Raw genomic sequence first — 18,434 nt, 5'->3', positions numbered from 1 at the left:
GAGGGCTCAGGCCAGTGCACCTCCTGTTTTCACTGGGCGGCAATCACTGACTGCCAGTGCTGAGGTGGCCCACGGGACTAGTACATACATCTTCCGACGTCGACTGTGCAGTACCAAAGAGCACAACTTCCTCGGACCTACATGGTGAAAAGGTGCCACTTGCCTATCATCGGCTGGAACCAGGAATCTCAAATTTAAGCTGACGTCGCCATTGTCCTAACACACTGCGTGGTCCTGGTAGGTAGGCACGCTTTGGCCAGAAATGAAAGGCAAGGCGCCTCTCCTCTGATTCATGTGTGACAGGCCACATGGGTATAAAGGAGGCCGCAGCAGGGTTCCGTGAGTCTCCGCTTTGTTGAATCATGCAGCAAGCTCTAAGGTTGTAGTGTAGCATGTGTACTAATTGTAACATGCTGTTGTGGCTCACGCTTGCGTTTCCTTCACTTCATATGCTTTGTAAATCCCTGGCGTAGGCAATCTAACAGTGCAATCCCGGAAGGAACTCCAGCAAGAACAAACACAAGGCTAAAAAGGCCCAAAAATAAATATAATGACAGTGATAGGGCACAAAAGTGGGCACCAGGCCGCGAGCTACTAGTAGGTTGTTGGCGAGCTACTGGTAGCTTGCGATCGACCGGTTGGAGACCCCTGGTGTAAAAGTACATCGGAACTAAAACAAAGACAGCCCTACGGGCAAAGTTTGGAAGGTGAAGCATACAAAGAATGACAAGTTCTGGGATCAGAACGCAGGCAATCACTGCCCCACATCAAGATTATTCTTCATTGGACGTTCATAGGTAAAAAGCATTAGCCTGTCCCTATTCTACAACTAACGTGAAATCCCTACTTAACGTTCCCCAGGCAAATTCAGTAAAAGATGTCAGCACGTGAAGACTTCATAAGAAGTACACTCATGTTGAATGGGTCAAGTAGCATAAAGCTACAGAGCTCGATCTAGGATACTCCTTCCTTCATCATCAGGTCTCTCGATCCCCCTGGCACTGTCCCTAATTCCAACACCAAAATCCCAAGACACATCCACTCTGGCATCAAACGATCACCCCATCCAGCTGGACACCTCCTAGTAGGTAACTTTCCAGGAGGCTTCAATCCTCCCAGCCCTAGGCTCGATGACCTTAATTCCCAGGCCTTCTCCAGTGAGAAAGAACACTGTCTCCCATTATCAGCACTATTTGTTCAAATGTATCCTCTCCTCCCTGAGACTAACTCCTAAAACAAAAGTGTTATTCTAACTAACAACGACGAATTTCTCCACCTGCAACAAAAAAGTGAGAAAGAAAAAGACTTGTCAACCGGAACACTCCCGCTCTGCCACCAAGAGAGCACTGCGACTTAAGGTGGAGAGAGTGAGGGCACACCGCTGTTCAGGCCGACCCGCCACGGCCAAACAAGTGAAGAACTAAGGCAACACACCACAAGTTTCCAGAAGAATCCAAGAAAGAGAACAGCACCGCAAACGGCCTTCACGTGGTACGCGCGTCTCATCAGGTGAGACAAAAGAAAAATATGAACTCCGTTAATCACATGTATACATGAACATTAATATGGGACACATTCAAATCAGTGTCAGTGAACTAGATTCTCATTAGTCATTTATGAAGCTAACATTATCATTTTCACCATTTAAAGCAAGATTCCATTGTAAATTTCTCTACATTGCACAAAGTATCTCTATCACTTCACTTTACAGGTTATTACCTAATAGTCAAATGTCAACACAACAAAGAATATACACAGGTGCAACCTACTCATGATTATAATGCACCCCTACAAATCAACAAGCACAATCGCGCTCTATCACTGTCAACCTAAAACTGAGCACCGTTGACTTGGCAGCCTGCTCCTGGATTTATATCTTCCTGCTAACAATCAAGAATGTTCAAGCAATTAATCTTTCTCAGGAGCAGATCTATAAACAGTGCAGTAGGTGTATTAGCACAACAGCCCCGAAATTCGTGGTGGTCCACTTTATCTCAATGTAGTCTGTTGTATTAACCAAAGGGGGAATGAGTGGCACCATTACTTTGCTTGCCTAAGGGCCATTAGTGGCATCTTTGCTTCATGCCTGTTCTTTCCATAAGCCATTTTTGGATAATGTGGAATTTCTGGTGGTCAGCATGTAGATGGCTAGCACCTGCTGTTGGTTTTGAAGAACCAGTGTTACTGACGATATGTGCATCTTGACCAAGATTAAGGGCCTCTAAGACAACTTCAACGACCAGACACCTGACTCCGAAACGACTCCATCCTCTTGGAACGCCAGACAGCCCTCCATCTCCTCCTGGACCCTAGTCTCCATCAAAGGCACAGCATCAACCATGAAAGGCATCCACTCAGGAGCCCCAACAGACCCCTGACCACCTCACATTTTCCACATAGCCGCTGCCCCCATCGCTCAAGAACTACGACGCACCATCAAGCCACCTTCGAAACCGGCATCTTTCCCGACATCTGGAAACACGCCGAAGTAAGACCCCTACTCAAGAAGACCTCAGCAGATCCCATGGACCTCAAGAACTACTAACCCATCTCCCTCCTCCCCTTCGCCGCCAAAGTCACAGAGAAGACCATCAACATCCAACTAACGACATTCATGGAAGAAAACACCATCCTCGACCCCTCCCAGTCCGGATTCGACAGTAATCACAGCAATGAGACTGCTCTACTTGCCGCCATAGATATCCGCACCCTCCTTGACCAAGGACACACTGTAGCAGGGTTTCCGTTCTCCCACAGAACTGTGCATAGAGATCTAGAACCTCAGTGAGTTAGGATGATCCAAAAACTCATCTCAGTGTCAGAAATCTCCTTACCTAGCTAGCTACAGTGTCTCATGGATCATTATGGAATGATCCATGTCTTAGACAAACCAGAACATGATCTTTAGAATACCTCAGGAGTCGTGGAACACATGAACACTCTTTCGTTATATAATCATTTCAAACCAAAACTGAGAGTCAAAGAACACAAGTGCAAGTTTGAAATATTTATTATTCAATGCAAAGTTCTCAAACGCAGTATCTTGTATAATACCAAAATGCAGATTATAAAAATCAGAGTCAGCAGCATAGTCACTAATCCATAGTAAGCAAAAGGTGCTAGCATGTTATAATGCAATTTCTATAGAAATCTATATCACCTATATTTCGCGCACCCTATCTAGCATATTATTTTATATCTAAGAAGGTCTCATTCGGGCTTTAGCAGGGCGGCCCCATACCTCTCAATGTCAGTAGGAGCAGATCACATCAACAGCTACCAGCTCTCTTCATGCGCAGCACCAAGTGTCTACGTTCATTCCGTGTAACTCTATCTTAAACCCGCGTAGAGCCCAAAATGTTGGCATCAACATTATTTGTGTTATGTCTAATGTGGTGCGAGGATCAAGCCTCCCAGCAACCTTGTGTTAGGTTAATTTTAGAGTGTGCAGCTCTCAGTGTGCAGACAGTTGTACCAAGTGTACCAGGCAAAGCTGATAGCATAGAAATAACATATTATTCTCAAATAAACCACCTCACCGCTTCTAGGGTGAAGGCGACAACAACAAGTATGTGTCGTGTGCAAAACTGAAGCCGAAGGAAAAAAGGCTGTTTAAACATGTAATGCACTCATGCTAACTTAACGCAATATATGTAACGAAGTATCCATATGACACCCCCCCATTGGTCCGAGCACCGTCAAACATAAGGGAAAAGGCAATACTAAATCAGATACAAAAATTGAAAGCAAAGTTCAATAATCTTGAGCTAAAATAAGCTAAAAATATGTATGAATGAATATGTATGAATGCCTACAGTGGCCTCAAGTCTAAAAATAAAAACAAAACTTTCGAACCAAAAGTTATTCGCCAGGTCTCAAAAATATGAAAGTAGGACCAGGCCGCATCAATCCAAATTTCTGTAAGAGAAAAAACAAGGCACTTATCCGATATCCAAAGTCATGTGCCACAATGACGTTATCCTCAGCGACATCACGTGATTGAATTCTCCATCAGCTGAACACACTCCATTTCTCCAAGTCAGCGAGGGGAAAGTCATATTTCACAACAAAGCACTCCTCCCAGGCATGTCATGAATGGAAAGTATATGCAAAGAAAGTTGCAACAGCCTCCAGTATGAAATCACTGCCATCATCCGAAAATAGTTCAGCAATCCAATTCAGCAATGGGAAAGAACATACGTGCTCCTCCAGCATCGGATCCTCCTGTAACGCCAGAGGACAACTCGGTGGGTTCACCAGATCGCTGTGTGTCAGAAAGGCATCCGCCGCTGCAGAGATCTCCCATTGGCCCAAAACTCCATTTATCGCTGCCAAGGCCATAACTCTTTCGCCAGAACAGATCAGCTCATGAGCCACCACGGGACGCATTAGTTGATCAAAATCGACGTCAGGAGCAGTCCTCAAGCATAGGCACAAATCAATGGCCAGATCGAACTCGCAGCTCAGGCAGTGAAACACAGGTTGGACACACGTGAAGTCGGTGAACCGAAATGACAATCTATAGGCCGTGCTTAATGCTGCAAGCGGCAATGTTCCATAGTAATTGAGCATCCGATTACGGCACAGTGTCAGGAGGCGTTGAACGGCGTCTTGCGCAGGATGGGCATCCATGTTTTATGAAGAAAAACACCAACAGAATGCCTGCGGCTACAGCCAGCAACACAGGTAGTCCACCAAACAAACTCGAAAAAATAGTGTGGAAAAACGTGGGAATGATACCAAAAACTTTTTCAAACGTAGTCACGAGGCCACTGCTTACTAACTTGAAAAAATGTGCAAGCCCAGTCGTTGAAGAAGCATTAAAAATCTGGTGTACCAGCTCGCAGAAATGAAACGGCAAATCAGTATTTAAAAGCGCCTGCACCTCCGTGCGGGTGTTAGCTATGTGAAGGACATAAGTTTCCCGGGCCGAACTCAGGGTCACTTGTTTTTGAGACAAAAGGGCCCTTATTCTGCTTAAACCATTGAATTTTGCTTCCAAGGTTGGAATCCGTGGCCAGATGGAGACATCTAAAGACCCATGCGTGGGTGGGTATAGAACATTCTTGCAGCACACCACACGCTCCGATACAGTTACCACATAAGCCACACCAATTAATAAACCACAACATAATTCGTTGTTTAAAAGCAAATAACTACCATTAGCTAATAATGTGAATGTGGGAACCACTGCTGGAACTGGAGTGCCTTTTAAAACACATGCTAAATTTGGGCGGTCCTGATTACAAGAACCGTGTAACTGAATGTGTCTGCATATTAATGAATGGTCAGGTGACTGTGTGCATTCCTCACCATTAAGATTCACTTCTTTCCCATCCTTCAGACATCTGTATGTGTATGGTAATGACCATGCCTCATGTAGGAATGCATTGCCTAGTGGTTCATATCGTCCTATAGCAATATACCGCATACAGTTAGTAAATTTATATAAAGGAAATGGTAATGTAATTAAACCATGAATAAGCCACGTGGCAGTAGTGGTTTCAGCAACAGAAAAAGGCAAGGATTCTAGCTTCTCAATATGTAACATAGAAAATGATGCATCACGCATTGAAAGCATGCGCTGTTTTTCAGTAAGATTAAAAGGGGCGAAAAGGGATGAAACGTTCAATGAGGTCCAGGGAACTCGACCAGCCTTAATTGTCTGTAGAGTCCAGGCAAACTGCATTACAGAACGCAATTGATTTTGACCATGGTATAACGTGGACACTTCATCATGTACAATATCAACAACAGAAGAAACAATATTATCCAATGTGTAAATTCTGGAAGAAAGCATGTTAATACTGTTATCGACCACTGCAAGCACTTTTTCCAAATTTGCTTGATCAATAGCCCTCAGGCGTTTAGCTGCTTCAACTTGTGAAAATTTCCAAATTTCATTGTAAACAGCATAAATAAAGCGTTTAGACCTACCCCTAGTCGGGCCTTTTATAAAATCATTTAGCTCTATATTCTCATTCAACTGGGACAGATGCAGTTTAACTGCAGCTAAAGTGGAATGTTGTAACCAGTTCTGACACAATTTGCCTACTGAATAAGTTGTAACAGTGTGATCTGTTTCAAACCTGGGATCTGGCCTGATGTGTGTAAAACCTTCAGACAAACCCAAAAAACAACGTTGGCAAGAATCAGAGCTTCTTTGCCACAAAAGCCACCCATCTGGATCAAAACTGGAAATATTAAAGGAGGAATTCTGCAAATGTGCTTGTATCCCACTGATGGATAATGTAGTGAAATTACTCCAACCTGAATATTCTTCTAAATCAGGGATAGTAGGGGTATTTAATTTTTTAGATGTAGCCAATCCAAAACATGTTGTTTGGGAAATAGTAGAATTTAAAAACAACATGTGATTCGGTATGAGACATGCACGATGCAAAGCCTCAGTGCCTTGTACCTGCCAATCTTTGGTACCCCAAACCGATTTAAGGTCAATAGCATCCTTCCATAACTCATAGCCATCCACAGATAACCTTTCTAGAAAGGACTTTGAATACAGCAATTTTGTATCAGTTAGTCTAACTTTGGGCATGAATTTCTGGTTCACTTTAAAATAAAACGACTCAGGATTTGATTGATTAAAATCTGTAAAGTAAGAGTATTTTCCCAGAAATGTACTTGAGCTCCCTTGTAAAGGAGTAGGGCAATGTTCCCACTGAGTGTAATTCACAGGAACCCTCCTGGAACTTGTCTTGTGCAAGAAATGATTTCCATAATGTTGGTAACAAAACAAATCACCATAATTGACAGAATCTAAATACAAATCCTCATCATCAAAGGCCGCATAATATTTCAGATCAGAGAACAATGCTTCTACGGCCTGAAGATCCCAATCATCAGAACGAATATTTTGCTTAATCACATCCCCCATGTTTACTCTAAGCACATTAGGAACATTAATAACATCAGTGGGGCCATGTATTTGAAACCTAACCGCATCCCACACAATCCCGTCAAGGACAGGCCAAGCAGTAATCTCTACTGAATGTAAGTCTCTCTTTAGTCTGTGTGCTGAATGTGAGGAGGAAAGAGGGGCCAATGTTCCATTAAGGTACCGAATTCCTGTTCTTTCTTTCACATAATGGCCATCGATCAGGCGGAAAAAATAAAACACAAAACCAATTGACATAAAAAGATAAAATGAAAATAGTATCAGCCAAATGTATGTCCAAGGTGGAATTAAAAAATGTTTTTTAAACAACGTGGCATATTTTGCAATAGTCGATGGTTTCTTTGAAAGTTCCGAATCAGAGTCAAAAGAGAATCTGGACTGGTTAGCCAAACGAGCATGTAAATCGGACATAGATAAATCAGCAGGATCTGCATATGTCACTTCATCAATGTTAGTAACAGGAATAGTATTTAATAAAGGACTGGATATGGCAGGCATCTCGAGGGACACCTCCTGATCTGCACCAGATGTAATAGCCAGCACAGAGTGCCTCACCATGGAAGGACAGGATACAGCCGGTGTCATGCTATGAAGAATCGGCCACCCTGTGTGTCTTGACATTGTCAATAGAAATAAATCTGTTTTCCTTACGACCTGGAAGTGGTGGTAAAATGACTGTTCTTGTGCCCTTCACTCCAAGGACTCGAACCGGCGCTCGATACGAGGGACCAAACTCTTTCTTGTTATCGATCTTCTCTCGAACCAGTTCTCCAACTTGGGGTAGCCAGCCAACTACCGGGATCTGCAACGCATCATCCGACGTGGAGGGCAAGTGTTCCTTTGCAAGACTGTCTCTGGTCTTTTGTAGATCCTGTAAAACATTGCAATGTTCATCTACGTCAAAGGCCGCGGCCTGGGCCTGGCAGTCTGCACCATCAAGGTTAGGGACGTACATCTTGATACCAAAGAGCATTTCGTATGGGGTCCGCCCACCCAGAGACCTTCTAGGGAGATTATTAAGCGCACGCTGCACGTCATAGAGGTGGGCCAGCCAGTTTCTACCAGTGCCTATAACACGGGCTGTCAAAGATTGCTTTAAGTCGCGGTTCATTCTTTCTACTACAGAATTGCCCTCAGGCCTGTAAGGACTTGAAAACTTCACCTGTACTCCCAACGAAACCATAGCATCCTTATACGCCTTAGAGGCGAAAGCCGGACCCTGGTCCGAATGGAAAGCACCACAAGCAAAGATTCCCACAAAGACACGCAAATCCTTAATGACAGTTCGCGAATCAGCGCTTCGATGCGGCCATACCCATACAAAGCGTGTGCATGAGTCAACTGCTACTAAGATGTATTTATACGCAGTATCAGAAGAAAAAGGACCGCAGTGATCCAAATAAACACAACCAAGTGGTTTATTAGAGATGTACAACTGTGTCTGAGGCGGACGCGCAGCAGTAGAAGGCTTGATCTGCTGACAAATGTCACACATAAGGACATAATCGCGCGTCTGTTTGTACAGTCCCCGCCACCAGAACCTCTGTTGTAGCTGAGATACAGTGGCTGAGACGCCCGCATGCGCAGACGCCACACCTTCATGAGCCGCTGTAATCAGAGAAGCTCTGCGATCCGAGTTGGGAACTAGACGCTCTCCAACTTCAGGAATTTTCACATAAGGAACCTTATCGGGACTTAAGTGGTATGTGTACTTCGAAGGGAACCCCGCAGGATATTTACCTCCCTTCTCCGTGGCAGCAACAGCCGCCAAGATGTCATCATCTATTTTGCTTTTGGACCTCGTGACTGCTGCAACTAAGTATTTTGATACCGCTGACTTCGCTGCTTCATCAGCAAGCGAGTTGCCAACAGCGTGGACCCCCACGCGCTGGTGGCCGAGAGTATGAATCACAAACACGAGCGGCAGTTTCTCTTTAAGTTCTGCCACTCGGACCCAGATCATTTTATGTTTTATTGTGCTACCCTTGGAATCATGAAAATCATTCTGAATCCAAAAGAACAAGTTCTCATTGTAAGACTGGACACAGTAGTAAGAATCACTTACGATTAAAGTCGTCACACAAGGATCAGCGTACTCCAATGCAAGCATCAGAGCACGCAGCTCAGCTAATTGTGCGGTGCAGTCCCCAAGCGTCTGCGTGTGCACGACACTGGACTTGAACTCATCGTTCACCATGGCACCGACCACAATGGCGCAAGCGGAAACGTAGGCATGTTTAGAGCCATGCGCAACCTGCGCCGAACCATCCGTGTAAATGATACAATGGAAATCCTCCAACGGCCGCATTGCTAAAGGAGCAGGATGAACAAATTCATACTGTAAATACTCCTGCGACCGTAAAGCGGCGTCAAAAATAAACGTGACATCCTGAGATGTCAAGGATGTAGCCCACTGAATCCACCGAGGGTGCAAAGCTTTAGAATTCGGTACACTGGCTTTCGTGACCGCCTCCAAGGCAGGACACGGGGTAACAACCAACATGCGCTTTCCCTGCGACAGGGCACGTTCTTTAAGAATTGCCATCTGCACAGCCGTTAAAACTTTCTCCACAGTGGAAAAACGCAGTTCAGCCGAAGTGTACAAGTGTGACTTGTAAGCAATAGGTACAGTATCCCCCTCATTAAAAGTAAGGTACGTGAAACCCACCGTCCCAGGGATAATTCTTATCACCAGGTTGGTCTGGTTATCACGGGTCTGTAAGTAGTCAGAAGTGAGCAAATCAGCCTGCAAAGACTGCAGAATGGCTGAATGCTCAGGCAGCCAGCATGATTTGGAAAAAGATGGTTGTACCAAGGCATATAAAGGCTTGATACGCTGGGCATATTCCGGAATGTATGTCCTCCCGAAATTTAAAAAACCCAGTAAAGACTGTAATTTTTTCAGCGTTGTCGGAGAGCGCAACTGCGCGCACTTCTCCAGGAAGTGAGGAGCCAATCCCTTTCCTTCATGGTTAAGTTCATAACCTAGAAACAACACTGTGTACTCCGCAATGTGTGATTTTGCAAAGTTAAACTTGTAACCCATGTCTGCAAAGTTACAAATTATGCTGTTTACTCGACACAGATGCACCCAAAGCTCGTCGTCTGTGAGATAAATGTCATCCACATACGAACATGCAACTGGATTGAAACTCTCCAAAAGAGAGACTATGCGGGCGGAAAACACTCCAGGACTATTTTTATATCCCATTGGGAGTCGTTTAAACATTTTTTGTACGCCGCCGCACGTAAAACTGGTCCATTGGGAACTTAGACCATCTAATCTATGTGCATAAAAACCATTGGAAATGTCAAGCGTGGTTTTGAACCGTTTACGCTCAAGACTATTTACTAGGGCAGAGCCGTGAGTATTCTGTACTGCACAGTTACGGCAATGCGAGTTCAAATGCCGGTAATCCAAAACTAGACGATACGAGCCGTCCGGCTTGTTAACAGTAAACAGGGGATTATTCATTGGTGACACACACGTTTCAATTACACCTTGATATTCCAATTGTTCAAGGATAGCCGCGACCGAAGCTTTAGCTTCACGCCGTATGGGATACTGGGGTTGTGGCTGCGGCTGTGACCGTAAAGGAATCTCATGGCTAGGGGACAATTTATCCCAGCCACACTGATTTCGGTACACAGCCGGCGCAAGCGCCAGAGCCCACTCTTCTGCAAAATGCAGCGCTTCCACTCTCGGTACAGTGTGCACGAAACTGGGGAGGATTACCTCCTCCCCTCGCGAAGCTGCGAGAACAAAAGGTGGGGGCCAGTCAGCCTCCGAAAGCAAAATGTCATACGTATCCGAAAGATTCTCCCAAAATACCCCTTTTACAGTTCGCTGCATGTCACCTTCAATTAACAGGACAATTTCAAAAAGTCTTTCAGGGGGAGCAACATGCGTATCTGCTGTTTCAATCACAATAAAAGTCTCAGTCGCTGTCACCTTCAACAGTGGACGGAGGGCCTCTCTCACTATGGTAATCTCCGCCGCGCTGTCCAGCAAGGTCAGAGCCCACGTCAGATTCCGAAGCCGCGTTCTCACTATCTGGGGCATATCGATGCGCCGTTAAGGCTGCGACTTTCTTCTTGGCAAACTGCGGTCTCTTTGGCGTAGAATCGTCCCGCTGATCCCCTTCACTTCGCGTGCGGGGCTGGCCACGTCCTTGCTGGCCACCCCTGCCCCTGCCGCCCCCTCCACCACCGGTTGACGGAGCCGATGAGTCCTGAAAGGAACGAGGAGAGCGTTGGTCAGAAGCCTGATATCTCTCTGGCGTTTTAATCATCGCGCGATCGCGCAAATCATAAACTCGATCTGACTGCGCAGGCTGCGAAGGTGCAGGACCAGAAACCTGTGTCTGCTGTTGTTGTTGCTTACCCTGCTTCTGCTTTTTAGGCCAATTTTGTTTTTTGGACTTGGGTTGTCCACCCGTTTCCGAAGACTGTCCCTGGGGCTGCTTCCTCTCTTTTTCAGAAAAAGCTTTCAAACCCTTAGAAGTGCGGCCAACCATTTTATAAGCCGCCACAATAATTCTTGCCAGCTGACGAGGTTTCTCGGCCTCGGGAATTAACGCCAGAGCATTGGCCACCTGAAAGTTCACTGCATCCCCCTTGACATTTGCAAGGATAAGACCGCAAACCGTCTCAAACGAGCCGCTCAGGCGCATACCCAATTCAACCGCCGACTCAGGTCCGTGATCATCCTGAACACGTTTAAGGACCTCAGAAAGGTTTGACACAGATGGGGTGCCATAGCACCTCGAGTAAACCGCTGCAAAAGTCTTACCCCATGTTTCACAGTCAGCAAGTTCAGGGGCTAAATCTTTCGGTAAACTAAGCGTATGAATCCGGTGTTTTTCACCCGGAGTCGTATTAGGAAACACAGCCTCCAGCTGGTCGAATTTCTCGGCAAGCCAGTAAGGAAAATCATCCTTATTCTCTGGCTTTCTGCCCATAACGGAATTCACCAAGACAGGACTGATTTTCAAACCAGCCTGTTCTGCCCGAAGCTGCGCACCTGCGGGGGCTGCGCCATGAATATTACGACCAATGTAATGAACAAGCGCTCTAATCACTCCAACCGCGACCTCATGAAGACGCCGCAGGTCACCCACGTTACAAGTGGCGCGATTAGGATGAGGAGTAAATCCACCCAAAGCGGGCCAATTTGTGCCCGGAATGGACAAAGGACCTAACCTCGGAGCCGTTAAAGAATGGGGTAGGGCGCCACCAAACCAAACTCCGTGCTGCCAAGCGTCGATAGGTACTTCCAGTGCCCTGTACGGAGCATAAGCCGCCGGTACATCCGTGGCAGTGTATGAATGGAAGACACCCGAATTAGCGTCCAAAGCCGGAAATGTTACCCAGGAATAAAACAATTCGTACGGGTACGCATGTTCCGCACTCACCACTAGAACCACAGCTAAGCCTTCCGCAGGTACATTATAACCCCGCAAGTGGTCGCGAACCGCGACGCGGCTATGCTGCGCTATGTCCACGGCCATGTTAGCACAGGAAGTGAAAAGAGACAAAGAACAGTTTGTAGCACAACTGGGTAGTAATTCAAAGAAACCGTTTTCAGAAGAATTCAAGCTTGAAAAGACCTATTTCAAAAATAGGTAGGTTTTTCCGACACCACCGTTTACCGGAAACGGGAATGAAGGTGTAAAGGTTTGAATGATATACTACTCGAGTGTCATGAAATAAGGCCAACCAAACCGTTGGGCGCCATGTAGCAGGGTTTCCGTTCTCCCACAGAACTGTGCATAGAGATCTAGAACCTCAGTGAGTTAGGATGATTCAAAAACTCATCTCAGTGTCAGAAATCTCCTTACCTAGCTAGCTACAGTGTCTCATGGATCATTATGGAATGATCCATGTCTTAGACAAACCAGAACATGATCTTTAGAATACCTCAGGAGTCGTGGAACACATGAACACTCTTTCGTTATATAATCATTTCAAACCAAAACTGAGAGTCAAAGAACACAAGTGCAAGTTTGAAATATTTATTATTCAATGCAAAGTTCTCAAACGCAGTATCTTGTATAATACCAAAATGCAGATTATAAAAATCAGAGTCAGCAGCATAGTCACTAATCCATAGTAAGCAAAAGGTGCTAGCATGTTATAATGCAATTTCTATAGAAATCTATATCACCTATATTTCGCGCACCCTATCTAGCATATTATTTTATATCTAAGAAGGTCTCATTCGGGCTTTAGCAGGGCGGCCCCATACCTCTCAATGTCAGTAGGAGCAGATCACATCAACAGCTACCAGCTCTCTTCATGCGCAGCACCAAGTGTCTACGTTCATTCCGTGTAACTCTATCTTAAACCCGCGTAGAGCCCAAAATGTTGGCATCAACATTATTTGTGTTATGTCTAATGTGGTGCGAGGATCAAGCCTCCCAGCAACCTTGTGTTAGGTTAATTTTAGAGTGTGCAGCTCTCAGTGTGCAGACAGTTGTACCAAGTGTACCAGGCAAAGCTGATAGCATAGAAATAACATATTATTCTCAAATAAACCACCTCACCGCTTCTAGGGTGAAGGCGACAACAACAAGTATGTGTCGTGTGCAAAACTGAAGCCGAAGGAAAAAAGGCTGTTTAAACATGTAATGCACTCATGCTAACTTAACGCAATATATGTAACGAAGTATCCATATGACAACACCGCAGCCCTGATCCTACTCAACCACTCTGCAGCCGTCATCACTGTCTCCCACTGCACACTCACCAGCAGACTCCACGAAGCTGGCATGCAGGGAACCGCTCTCAACCGGCTCTGCTGCTTCCTCACCAGCAGAACCCAAAGAATAAGACTTCCACCCTTCCTTTCCAACCCCACTGAAATCAACTGCGAAGTACCCCAAGGATCGTCGCTCAGCCCCACTCTGTTCAACATCTACATAGCCCCCCTCGCCGCTATCTTCTACATCGCTGCCACGAGCTGCCGATCAACATCAGACACGCCCCCATCTTTAGGAAGACCCTCAGGACCTGGCTCTTCAACTGACTGGAGCTGCTCCCCACCCCCCAGCGCCTTGAGACCGGAGCATGCTTAAAATTTACCTGATTGATTGATTGACCACACACACAATAGATAGTTTCCATGTAGTTCCAATGTCGATTTTGTAAGCACAGTTCTTAGCTAACCAACGGCATGTTGGGTACATAGCTTACGGAAAATAAGCATTGCAGAGACACACTAGCTGGTTTAAGTCAGATACCAGGTGGTTGACATATAAAATACCTAAACATATAACAGATACTAAATAAGGCCTTACACAAAAAATCTACCATTTTAAAAACACTGTAAAAAGTGTTTATTACATAATCCTATGTCCAAACTTGTCATACTTGGGGACTGTTGTGTTTGACAAATCAATTAGATAGGCTTGGGATTGACATTTGATCTGTGGGCTAAGCAGCAGTTTTGTATCGAGTTCTAAGCCCAATTGGGGTACTTGACTGAAAAGGTTTGAAAGTCTCTGCCTAAAACCTGTAAATATGTGTTAAAAGTAATGACACTGTGTCATTCTTGGGTGTATACCCACAATGACGTAAATTATTTTGCATCGTCGTCTCCCAGTTCTTCATTGTAACCTAAATTGGTTTAATCTAAAAATAACAGTAATGCACATATTCATTGGTGTTAAGAGCTTTCATCTTCTAAGTTGTAAACTGGGTGGTGTATACCAATGCATGGAGCGGCACCTCAATGGAATACTGTATTGACAAGATTTCTGTAATTTAAAAAATAATGTGAGTAAAATGACATGGTTGGCGTAGGCCTTGTCTTCAGTTTTCCAAGTGGATAAGTATCTGCAGCATTAAGAGATCCCTGCCTACCTGTGCTGTAAGTCAATTTTTTCAGGGCGGTGGTTGTTTAAGGCAGAAATTAATGCTGAGCCCGGGTCATGTTCTTTTCGACTGCTCAGTTTTCACTTTTTTCAATTCCCAAAGCAGACGTTTGTTTGTGAAATACAAATAATCAATGCCCTTGATGGCTTGCCTCACATGGAAGTTCGGGGCAGGATAATATAGTCATTTATGCATCGTTCGGGACTACCACCAACATAACCCAGTGGTTCTGTGGAGGATAGTCCATTGGGTGAAGGGTTTTTGCCAGTGGAGCCATCTGAGGCTTCATCCGCAGAAATACTGTGGCTCTCACACCTCTAAATGGTTGGGGGAAGAAGCAGATGCCCCGCATTTTCTAACAGGTAACTGGCCCATGAGACTGCTCTTATCCAAGCATAGTTTATAGGTCTCACCTAGGCAGCCCTTACGCTGTCTCTTCTAGACATTCGGTATTCAGGATATGGGCTTTCAACATGCCCAGGACTTCTGTTTGGTTAGCTGGCCTGCCTTTCCAACTTCCTTTATTATGGTTGGTCATTGCTGTCCATCTGTCCCACCTTTGTGTAATTGGTTTCCTCCCAGCAGACATTACCAATTGTTTTTTTAGTTGGCCATCTCTGGCCATCTGTTGCCTACTTGCTGCCGTCCTTCCTGCACTACTGCTGACCAATATGCATTGTAATTAGTTTACTTTACTGACCGTAATACATTGTATTTTGTTTACTTTACCAACCGTAATGCATTGTATTCATTGTTTGCTCTAGCATGCCCCACCCGCACACTACCGACTGCACACACACCCCAGTCTCCTGTTCTCCTATATGCCAGTGATATGAGACAGTGTCTCTGACCCAAGTTCTTCGCTCCGGGATGCCTGACCACATACCACAGCACACGCACTCCTGTAATTATGCACCATTTTAAATGTTATTTAAATATGCATCAATGTACTTTTTGTCACTATTACTGTGCCTCTGTATTAATATGGTGACCGCTTTCACCCTTCCACAGCTCACTGCCAGTTGGAACTCTCTTTTTTTTTTGGACTTCTTGAAACATCACAACACTAAACACGCTCTGTGTTTTATCGTTACGTGGTACTGTCCACTTAAATGAACACATATTTACATATTTACACCCTGCATTTCCATTTATTAGAGGCTTATCAAGGCATGTAGTTACTCTTTTTTTAGTTATGTTAGCACTTTCCATGGGCACCACGATGCTTAACTACAGGTACATGTCAGAGGACATTGTGCTCCCATTCTAAACTGAGGTCTTTCAGAACTTTACTATGGAAGTGACTTCATGTTATTTAGTCAAACTCCCTCACACTAACATTTGACTCTTACATTTTATTTCCTAGCCTTACTAAAACCCCACAATAGTCTTTCAGGTTAACCATATAACTTGCGGGATGGGTGTTCGGAAGCGTACAGGTGTCCTTCTGACCTTTACATATTTGTACATATTACTTTCATAGCAACACGCAACTTTTCTACAAACACTTATCATAGAGGTCAAATACATTGGGATTTACAATGCCATTGACTCCAACTCCAACAAATAAGAGACCTATTGCATTTCCAATGCTTGTTTTAACATCTGATTTATTTTTCAAGTAAACGTGTTCAATCAATAGATGCTTAACCCAGATCAAATGTTTCATAAATTTAAGTTCTACTTGGTATAAATGTAAATTATTTCTGGAAAGGGGATTATTTATTGCACTAGTCATGGATAGCGGGAAAGATATGGATAGTATCTGCACCATGTGGTCTTGACACAAATTAAGAATTCTGCTATCTCCACTAGGATGGGCCTTTTTCTTGAACTGGGGCGGAAAAAATAAGTTATTGTTAGGTTACTTAAAACCATTACAATCTATACCAACATAAATGATATTAAAATATCATATCCCAAAAAACTTTTGCATTTAAATTTATCAGTGATGCAAATTTAGGCAAGCTTTTCCAAAGAATGATAAAAGCAAAGTACGAAGTGCAGAGAGAAAAATAGCTGCAGATTTTCATCAACTGGAGTTATTCTCGAGAGCCAATTATTCCTTTTAAAGCTAAAGCATAGTGTGGATTAGTATGCCTTCAATAAATACATACAAATTCAAGGTGTGCTACACAAGGTTATTCACATGAAGAATTAAAACAGAAATTCCATAAACAAGATCCACTGTAAAAAGAGCGTTAAAAAAATAACATTGGTGCAGGAGGAAAACTCAGCACAGCCGGGTTTGAGCAAAGTGCTGAGTACTTCACATATTGGGAGGACCTCAGGCGAGTACAGTGGCCTGGCACTTCCATGGCACTACCGACTGGCAATTCCTTCAAGCCAAACGTACTGCTCTTAGTACATTTAACTTGACAGGTTTGACTCTTTGTGCTGTGGAACTAATGTATCATATGAGATGAAATTGAATTTATGGCTGAAGCCCACACCACAGATTGTGACATCCCTGCTTACTTTCTTAACTGCTGGGCCACAAACTTGACCAGCAAAATATTCAGAGTAGTGTTGTCAGGATTAAGGGCATTAATATTGGTACATACGGAAGCCTAGTTTGTTCCATTCTGTCCTTAGGAGTTCTTTCTGTTTCTTTAATAAAGCTGGGAAGCTGCTAACAATGTGTTGGAGGAATTCCTACTATGCACTGCAGCCCCTACACTTTGTTGCTTTCGAAGGCCTGTGCAGCCTGGCTGGGTGTTTCAGAAATGGCCAGTCCCTTAGCCTAAGAGCCATAAACTTGAGTTTGTTATATTATGAGTCACAGCAAGCCAAATAAGGTTGTTGATGTCTCAGCTTGTAGGAGTTGATGGCTGCCCAAGAGTGCCTATGCTTCGCCAGAATGTCCATTTCAGCCTGGCGTGAAAAAAGTCATACTTGCCTTCTGATGCTTTGCATTTTGGTTTACGTGTGAAGCCCAGAGCTGCCTGATATTCAGAAGGTTGCAACATTCCTCAAGGTACAGGGGGTGAGGTTGGCTGGTCGCCTGATTGAATTTTAATCCCTTTGCAGGGACTCCAGACTTCCTCCACTAGGAAGCCGGAGTTTGTGGCAAATATTTAAAAATGCACCTGCCCTTGCCACCCTTTGGTCAAGAAGTCCAATGGGTCAAGAAGTCAAATTTCCAATCGGATCTGTGTGGCTGATGAGGATCTAGGCAGTCGAAAAGTGGCCTTGTAAAGTTTTGTAACCAAGTTATTTAGGAGCTTGTCATCTCTTCCCAGCAAGATCTTTCTGCCATAAATCAAGGTTAAGATGATTACCTCCTGTCCCTCCCTCGCCTTCCTTCAGTACGATTTAGGCCCCGCCTCCCACCCAGACCCACCCCCAGCATACAAACCCTGCCTGCCTCCATCTCCACCTGTTTTTTTCTTTCTCCCTAGTGAGACTTACCCTTTCAGTTCCTCCCTGTGGCGGTGCCGGGGAGTCTTCGGTCTGGTTCTCTGCTACAGCGATGACCTCTCCTCGTCTCCCTCGTGGCATGGGGGTGGAGCGGTGGCTCAGGACTCCGCGGCGGTGTCTGTCGGTCCTCATGTGGCTAGGGCTGCATTTCCGGGTCTGGCTGTGTGGCTGCCTCCTCCCGGTATTGTTTTCCTGGGGGCCAGGTAGGACGGGTTTGTGCCCA

The 18,434-nt window shown here is 44.7% G+C and overlaps 1 protein-coding gene across 1 annotated transcript in view; it reads right to left on the bottom strand.

Moving 5' to 3' along the window:
• Window positions 1-18,434, bottom strand: part of LOC147748891 (myomegalin-like) — a 1,575,921-nt gene that overhangs the window by 141,115 nt on the left and 1,416,372 nt on the right. The window lies entirely within an intron of this gene.

Source organism: Lissotriton vulgaris, chromosome 1_1 (genome assembly GCF_964263255.1).
Source record: "Lissotriton vulgaris chromosome 1_1, aLisVul1.2, whole genome shotgun sequence".
Classification (NCBI taxonomy): Eukaryota; Metazoa; Chordata; class Amphibia; order Caudata; family Salamandridae; genus Lissotriton; species Lissotriton vulgaris.
This window is presented reverse-complemented; position numbering and strand designations above follow the sequence as displayed.